This window comes from Chenopodium album, chromosome 3 (genome assembly GCF_948465745.1).
Source record: "Chenopodium album chromosome 3, dcCheAlbu1.1, whole genome shotgun sequence".
Taxonomy (NCBI): Eukaryota; Viridiplantae; Streptophyta; class Magnoliopsida; order Caryophyllales; family Amaranthaceae; genus Chenopodium; species Chenopodium album.
In genome coordinates, this window is record NC_137836.1 from 59,287,973 (window position 1) to 59,297,679 (window position 9,707).

The following is a 9,707-nucleotide window of genomic DNA, read 5'->3' on the forward strand; positions in this document are numbered from 1 at the left end:
ATTTTATGTGGGTGTTGATTGTTAGTTCATTGAGTTGAATTATTTTTCAAATTTTCCCATACATTTTAAGAATTAAAAAAAAAAAGTTGTTTTCAAGTAGTACTCTGTATATTATTATTATTATTAGGGTTAAAAATATAAGATTAAGACAAATTTATAAGTAAAATCATTAATACTCATTAAATCATTTTATTTTAAAATTTTTGTGAAATAAATATAAGTAAAATGTTGTCTTTTATCTTTCTACTATAAACATATGTTAAATATGGTACACATATACTTATGTTTTCACTCACCTAAATCGTATATAATAATAATAGTAGTAGTAGTAATAATAATAATAATCATAATAATAATTTGCTTTCAAAAAAAAAAAAAAAAAATAATAATAATAATAATAATAATAATAATAATAATAGTAATAGTAATAGTAGTAGTAGTAGTAGTAGTAGTAATAATAATAATAATAATAATAATAATAATAATAATAATAATAATAATAATAATAATAATAATAATAATAATAATAATAACAACAACAACAAAAACAACATTAATAATAATAACATTAATAATAGTATTAATAATAATGTTGAAATCTTCTCTGCTCGGCTCGGTTCGGCTCGGCTCCGCTCTGCTGAGCTGAAATTTAACCTGCTCTGCCCATAAGCTCAAAAGAACAAGGCTTAAGTATATCCCACTACCAGGTATAGAGCCGAAAAAAATAAATAAATAAAATCATTTAGTGTTAGAAAAACTTTATTTGCTATTTTAATATTGTTATTTTAAGTTTGAGCTTATTATAATAAAATTAATAATGTTACATGTTTCTTCAATATTGTTTTCAAGGTGTCATTTTGCTCTTTTTAGTATCACTTATATATTAAAAGGCTAAAGGTTTGTATTAGAAATAAAGTGTTATATTTGCATACTGTTATTGCATAAGTAAAATCGATTATTCAGAAGACAATACTGTTATTATAAATTAGAAACTGTTAAGGTACAAGAATTGGTACCAGAATCATACAATTAAAAGTTAAACTAAGTTGTTAATAATTAAGTAAAGGTAGAGTATACTATTCCTTCTATTGAGTGTAAGAAACCTGATTTTAAACATTATTATCATATTCCTAAAAATACTAGTAATTTTGGTCCAGTCCTTAATTATATAGTAGATCAAATTGGTGAATTAAGATCAGAGGTTGATAACATACATGCTCGTTGTATTAATATTGAAAACAAAATATCAATAACCACAACCGATATTAATAAATAAAAAAAAAAGTAAGTGATTTTAATTTAAAAGAACAAGTTAAACAAGTACAACTTGTTTTAACAGACGAGGTAAGACATCAATCTACCTTCGTATGCTATGACCACTACTCGTTTACCTGTTTCAATTACTTTGTCTCTTGATAGTTTAAGTAGAAGTTTCTTTTAGAAGCAGTCCCCAGCAAAGGCAGGCTTACCTATGGTTGCTTGGGATACAATTTGTCAACCTAAATCCTAAGGGGGTCTTGGTCTTCGTAAATCAAATGCTATTAACTCTACATTCTTGGCTAAACTTGGTTGGAAGATTATGTTTGACCCGTCTAACTTATGGGTCCAGTCTGTCACTGCTAAATATTTACGTAAAGCTCACTTCCTTACCTACCGTACTCAGCCTAGAGACTCTTGGATTTGGAAAAAGATTCTCCAAATCTGCCCTCTCTTAATTAGAGGACTTCGGTGGAAGGTGGGGAATGGTTCTTCTATCCTATTTTTGGTTGATATTTGGTGTGCTCACACCAATATTATTGCCCTTCTCGGTCTGGACCCTGATGAAACTGCGAATATTGATATGATAGTTGATATGTTCATCACTAATGATAATACTTGGGATGTCCCTCTTCTGCTTACTATTCTTCCCAATAATATAGTTCAAACTATCAGAGGAATTCCCCTTCCCTCCTATAATGTTCTAGATGAACCTTGTTGGGATCTCTCTAAAGATGGTCAGTTCACTGTCAAATTTGCTACTTGGCTTGCCCATTCTCATGTTCTTCCTGTAGGAGTTTATAGGTACTACGCAGCGGAAAAACATGAATCATATTCAATCAAGTACCAATCCCAAGAATCACATGCATAACACACAAGACACATAATCATACCTTTGACGCGTGAATTCCACGAAGCTATTCGACAGGCAAATCAGGGAGAGAATAGAGCCCCAAGCATTGCTCCTCTACTTAGTCCACGAGATTCGAACGAGCCGTCCACCAATACTAGATTGGTCGAATGATTTAGGAAAACCGCGATCACCACCTTTATGGACAACCGACCACCGCACGAACCACCACCACCACCACGAACCACCACCGGCGTGAGGAGGAGGAGGAGAGAGCCGTGAGAGAGAGAGGACTTTGAGAGGGGTTGGGTTCCGTGTTTGCTAATTAGGGTTTGATCACATTGATCAGTTAATTCCTTCTGTACATGCAAACCTAGGCACCTAGTCTATTTATGTAGACACCTAAAAATGTCTCTCCAAAACCAAACCCGATGATGAACAACCTTTCACCGCCACTATTGGTCGGGTTCAGTATTTAATCCCGAGAGTGCTTAAAAAATCGTATTTGATTAAATTCAATTCATATTTTTGAACAGTCCACGGACTAGTCTTGATGTTTGGTAAAAGCATAGTTTTAATTTCAGCCCAAATTTATTATTTATTTTTGGCCCAAACCTTTTATTTATTTTAATTAATTATTTTCTAATTTTAGCCCAAATAATAATAAATCAGAAAATGGCCCGAAATTATCAATCGGCACTTAAAATGCTGAACGAAATTAGGGTTTAAAATGTATTTAGACGGAAAAGCAGGCTGGGAATTCCCGCGCCACGGCAGTTACCCACCGTGTCACGGGAATCTTTCCCGTATGACGGTGGGATTTCCCGTGACACGGGAAATCTGCCGTGACACGGGAATTTCCGTGTCTTTTCCGCGTAAACCCTTAACGCGTTTTCTTCCCCGTTTACTGAAAATTTCCCGCGTCACATTAAAAATGCACCGTGTCACGGGAATGTTTCCCGTCTGACGGTGGGACTTCCCGTGTCACGGTACAGATTGCCGTGTCGCGGGATACGTTTTTAGGGTTTTTATCATTTTAGGGTTCCGTGTGCTCACTCAGCACATTTTCTCTATAAATACCCCCTCATTTCTGATGTACGGGGCATCAATTAATTCTCTAGTTTATTTTTCTCTCTTATGCTTTAGCCTAAACACTAGCCTACCCTTCTTATTTCAAAATTCCTTCTTCAAGTACTCAAAGGAGTCCATACTTTACTCGTGATTTTGTCCTTAAGCCAAGGCGTGAAAGGTAGAACTGTTTGAGGGTTTGGCCCCAAATCAACTCTACTTTATTTAATTTAATTTAATTGTTGTTTTTATTATTATTTCCTTGAAGTTAATAACTCGTTTATTATTTTGTAGTTGCAAACAAACAGAATCAAAGTAAGAATTATGTTCTTCTTATTTCTATTACTTTTCTAACGATTTTATATTGTTGGAATTATTGCTAAATTGCTTCCAATATTAATGTTTATTCTATTATTGTTATGATCACCATATTGCATGTTTAAAGGGAATATGTAATTGAAAACCACGCCTAATAAGATAATTTGGACAACCGATTTAGGTTCCTTTTTAATCTTGTTATTAATTAAAGTGATCACTAATATTTTAGAATTATATGTTGCATTAATATTCAACCAATTTAGAATAATAATAGTTTGGAGCAAATTGAATATTTTGTTTGTATGCCTTTGAGATCGCAGGAATGCTTTTCACTATAAGAATCGAGTAGAGGCTAATACGGGCGAATGTGACTCCATGACTCACTTCGTACCATCATCCCCGATCCTCCTTTCGTGGTTCCGAACCATATGGAGTTAGTAATCTCATGGATTATGAATGGGGTGTAACCTTCACGGGTCAATCGTTGTTGCCTATCGTTGTCCCTTTATCGTGGTTGCCTTTTATGATCCGTGAACGGTTTACAAGTTCCTTAAAAACTTGTTGGCGACTCCCTACTTTCCTTGTCCCTAATCGTTGTCCCTAATCGTATACGTCAATTCCCACTTCCTAAGAGTGCCGAGCATATTCACACATGCTTTTTACGTAGGCGCACTTCGAGCGATGCCTACAATTTATAATCTCATTATAATTAGACTAGGGCACGAAGCCCAAAAACCTCTTAATTCCCCTACATGGCCGGCCACCTAGAGTGATGAGGCCCATGATGGGCCTCGTCCTCTAATGCTCGATCTAGCCCCTTTGTGTGACCTTATAGGATCCGTCCAATTGGGCTTTGGGCTATTTTACTAGTCCAAAGATCGTTAGTACCTCTAGCTATGGCAAAACGACGACCCAAAAGTACGAACTTAATTATCTCCATAATTTGATCCATTTATATATCTAGTAATTGCACATGACGAAGACATAACTCCTTCAATTCCTATCTCTAAATGGGAATTTCATTGGATTTGGAAATTAGATATTCCACCTAAAATCCAGGTTTTCCTTAAGTTCATTATGCCTAAACTCCTTCCTAAGATAACTATCTTGTTTTGGATTATTTGGAAACATCATAATGCAGTTATTTTTAAGAACTCTTCTGCTACTATTCATAGTGTTTTTATACGGGCTTTCCTTATGTTTAAGGAATGGGAATCTCGTTCCCTTCTTGACACAATTCACTTGCTGACTGTGTCACCTCCATTGCCTCCTCCTCCGTCCCCTCCACCTATTGTCTCATGGTCTCCACCTCCTTTCGGCTTTTGTAAACTTAATTTTGATGGTTCTTCCTATCAGAATTTTGCTACTGCAGGTGTGGTCATTCAGGATCACCTGGGGAATCATATCATCAGTCGAACTTATAATTTAGGTTCTTGTTCAGCCTTCCTTGCCGAAGCTATTGCCCTTCAAAATGGCCTCCTTCTTGCTGGGGAATTTAATATTTCTGATATTTTTATTAAAGGCAATAATCTTACTGTTATTAATATTTTGCAGGGTCATTCCAGCTGTCCATGGAAACTTCAGCTTCTTATGGCGGATGCCAAGGCTATTTTGGATTCTTTTACGAATTTTCAGGCAAGACACATCTATCGGGAAGGCAATCGGGCATCAGACTATGTTGCCTCTCTCGGCTACTCTACTCCGACTCATCAAGATATAGATCCATTTTTAGATAGTAAATTTTCTTATTTTTTACTCCTTGATAGTTTAGGTCACAGTCTTGTGAGAAGACGTACCTAAGCTCCTCAATGTATCTTACTTTTCAAAAAAAAGAAGTATCATCTAGTAAGGAAAAAATTGTTCCTTATAAATATAAATATCCTTTTCAAAATCTAGATAAAAATAAGAAGTTTATTGTATAACTCCCTAAAAGACCTACTAGTAATCAAGAAAATAACGAAGAAACTAAAGACGAGCCATCATCTTCGGGAGAAACCAATTGAAGAATTGCAAATCTTGTTTGATAAAGAAGAAGAACCTGATAAGCTAAATGATATCATGAAAATAATTTCTGAAAAAGGGATTGTTGATGATAATGTAGTAGAGGAAAATAACTATGCTACTTTAGAGAAGATTTCAACAAATGGGATTAATGAAACTAGATGATCTAGACTTTCTACTTATAGAAGTGGTTAAGCAAAAGATTGAAAATAAACCAGTTAAAAGAGTAATGGATAATAATGATGTTGGAGAAGATATTATTAATGAAAACATTAATGTAAACAATGTTATCCAAAACAAAACCAAAACAGTGAAAAAAGAAAAAAAAACAGGGCGAAAATATCATTTGATATTTTGAGGAGTAAGTAACTAGGGATGATATAGAAAATTATAAATACGGTTAGTGTTACCATATTTTTCAAAAAAAAAAAAAAATAGTGTTACCATAAAATGTTACCTATTTTAAAAGTGATACTTTATAATGTTACTTATGATAAAAGATTCATATGCTATAAAGTTTCTAGCAATCAAGTTATTAACTGATGGAGTAAACATGCATAAAGGAACTCGACCTATACAATTAAGATGGAAGGTAGTCTATAAGTTAGTTAACACTATAGATTCATCGTTCAAGAAACAAATAGTAGATGCTCAGAAATATGAGCAAGGAGGAGGCCCTAAGAAGAAAATCACACCTATAAAATTAAAGTAGATCCTAATGAGATTGAAATTGAAAAACTTGGGAAAAATTCTTCATGAATCCTGCGGTAAAAAATAGGTCAAGTAAGATGTTAATTGATGACTCAAGATTACTTCATATTGGGGTAACTACTAATCCTAAAATGCAGAGAAGTATGAGTCTTAGAACACCAAGTCTAAGTAGACAAAATTCAACTATAATAAGGATGAAAAAACAAGTCAATGAGAAACCCGAAGAAGATGAAGAAGAAATATTGGCTTTAATAAAAAAGTTAAATGAAAAATATGAAGCTAAGAAAGCCTTAAAGCAAACTAGCAAGACATAGTATAGATATTGGTTCATGTTCTAATTTAGAAGTGCATGAAGATCCGAATAATTCTATTATTGATAAAAGAAAGGTAATTGGATATAAAACCAAAACTGTGAGTGAACTAGTATATGAAGATGAATTCAATATGCAAATGGAAGCCTGTAATGAAATATCTGGTACTAATCTTAATAGCATTTATGTTCCAATTGATATATGCATTAAAGATTATAATAAATATAAATTATGTGCATATATTAATAGACTATTAATAGTGGTTGTTCTACATGTTTTGGAAAAAGATCATTATTCCCAGAATTCTTGTGGAAAAATACTAAATCCTATGCAAGTTAAAATTGCTCATAATAGTGTCATGATGCATACGGAAATAATTGAAGAATTACCAATAGAAATTGGAGGAGTTCAATGTATTATTCCTATTTTATGGGCTAATGATCAATCCAGTCATGATATGATAATAGGAAACAACTTTCAAAGGTTATACTCTCCATGCACTCGAACCATTGGTCAAATAATCTTTACTATTAATGGTCATTCTGTTCCTATACAAAAAATAACAAAGGCTTATACTCATTAGACTATGGAACACTAGTACATAATTGAGTTTATGTAACACGTTTTGGTAACACGTTTTGGTAACACTTTTTAAAATGCAAAATTATTAGAATGATAAGTAACACTTTAGTAACATTTTTGTAGAAGGTAACATTGAAGGTAACACTTTTATCATAAGTAACATTATAAAGTATCACTTTTAAAATAGGTAACATTTTATGGCAACACTATTTTTTTTTTTTTGAAAAATATGGTAACACTAGCCGTATTTATAATTTTCTATATCATCCCTAGTTACTTACTCCTCAAAATATCAAATGATATTTTCGCCTTTTTTTTTTTTTTTTTTTCTTTTTTTACTGTTTTGGTTTTGTTTTGTTCCTTTTTATTTTTACTTTATGTCTTCTTCTCTCTCCTCTAAGGTGAGGCAAAGCAAGCTACGCAGGAAGAGGATGGAGCAGTCGGAGGACCGTTGTCACAGTCAAGAGCACCGACGAGATGGACCAACGAGCGGTGTTAACTACAGAAAATACGCCACTTTTAACAATCGAAAGTTGTGAGTTTTCTTTGATTTTTGATTTTGCATTGTCAATAATTTCGATCTAGGGTTTATTTTTGCTGCCTATTCATTGCAAGGGGTAACATTTATTGATTAGAGTTTTGTTATTCATTCTGATTTCCGCATAACTTGAATTTCACCCTTTTTCTTCGATTTTTCTTCTTTTTAATACAATTTTGTGAATTTTTGTTCTGTTCTTGGGTATATGATGATTTTTATGAAATTATTTGTTGTAAATAGGCATTTGTTTGAGTTAATTAACTCCAAAATCCAAATTGTGGTAATTTGTTTATCTTATACGTTTATTTCTTCTCAAAGGCGAAACTTTTTGGGTTTTTATTGTTTCGCTGGTGGCGGCCATAGCAATGGTCCTAGTGATCGAAGTAGAGATGCTCGTATTTTGAGTAGAAATCCACCAACATCTTATAAGTGGAATTTTCTACATTTTTTCAAAAAAAAAAAACTAATCAATGGCAGACATAAGTACATAACAATGGTTGGAGCAAAGACGTCCACATTTGAGGTAGATATAAACCTGCTTTATTAGTCTCATTATCAGTTCTTTTTAATCAAACAAGGAGTTCCTCAACAGCTCACGGCTGCTCACCTCCAACTCCTTCAATTTTGTCAGTTTTCCCCTTTAATTTCTGATATATAAATGATTTTTGAAGCCTGAATTTTAATTATATCTTTTTTAATTTATTCTTTCTAAATTCTAATTATGTGTTTCTTTTTTTTTTTATTCTGATCAATAATTAATTAGCAGTATCAAGAATTTGTCAAAAAAAAAAAATAGCAGCATCAAGAAGACAGCAAGTCAAGTCATTGCTGGACCCTAAGCTGCCTTAAGTTGCTTAACATCCTAGTCATCCTCTCTTTGCCTCTTTCTCATTGTTGAGTGGTAATGTAGTACATCCTCAATAATCACTTAGCACTTAGTAGTATATAGCTTGTATTTATATTTATATTATAAGTGTGAAAGTTCACTCATTCTGCAAGTAGGAAGTTTTGTAGTGTATCTTTTTTTTTTTTTTTAATTCTCAAGTTAAGCTATTGCATTTTTATTGAAATTTATACACTCATTTGAATACAATTGAACCATAAGCTACTGTATTTATGCTGAATATATCACAAAATAACCATATTTTAGGCTCTCACTAAACTACATGATACACTTTGCAGTACCTAGCCCCCCTTGTGTGATGGCAGCTAATACCAAGAATTGCTAATTCTATCCACAACTATCTATATAAAGTTCTTCAAGACCTCAGTAAGACAATAAATCTTGGTCGTTCCTTTAAGAAACTGAAGTAATAAAAGGAAAGAGAGAATTTACAATGTGCCATTCATGGATCATTACTCCTATGTTTGCTTTTTTTTTTTTTTTTTTTTTTTTTTTTTTTTTTTAACTAACTTTCAATAATGTAGGAGTAGTGGACCTGGATTGTTTTAGATGAGATATAACGTGCTATGAACCACTTTTTTCATTTGAGATAGATTAGCATTCATGTTTTTCTTTTATTTCAATAAAGCTAGATTATTGACGATTGTTGGTTTTATTTCTACAGGCTTGTTACTGTTGCCTACTGCTAATATTGCTGCCTCGCCTGCTCCTATCAGCTTGCTGCTATTGTTGTCTGCTAACTACACGGACTATCACCACTAGGCAGTGTTGTTCTGCTGCTATCTTTGCGCTGTTATTGCTAGCTGCTAACTATTTACGCGCTGTTACTACTAGCTGTTGTCTGCGCGGCTGTTACTGCTAGCTGTTGTTATTACTGCTGTCTATTTGGAAACTACATAGACTTGTTTTGACTTTTCTTTCTTGGAATTTGGTGGTCTGATATATAGAATAAAGTTTACTGTCCTTTTGTTTTAATTATTAGATTAAACAAACAAATTGGTGTAATTATGGATGTTTTTTGTAAGAAACTATGAAATTATATCAATTGAAATTATTGTCTATTATTTAATTTTACATTCGTGGTTGTTGTACATGATAATACTATTTTTATATTTAAAAAAATTAAAAAGTTGATAATAATAATAATAATAATAATAATAATAATAA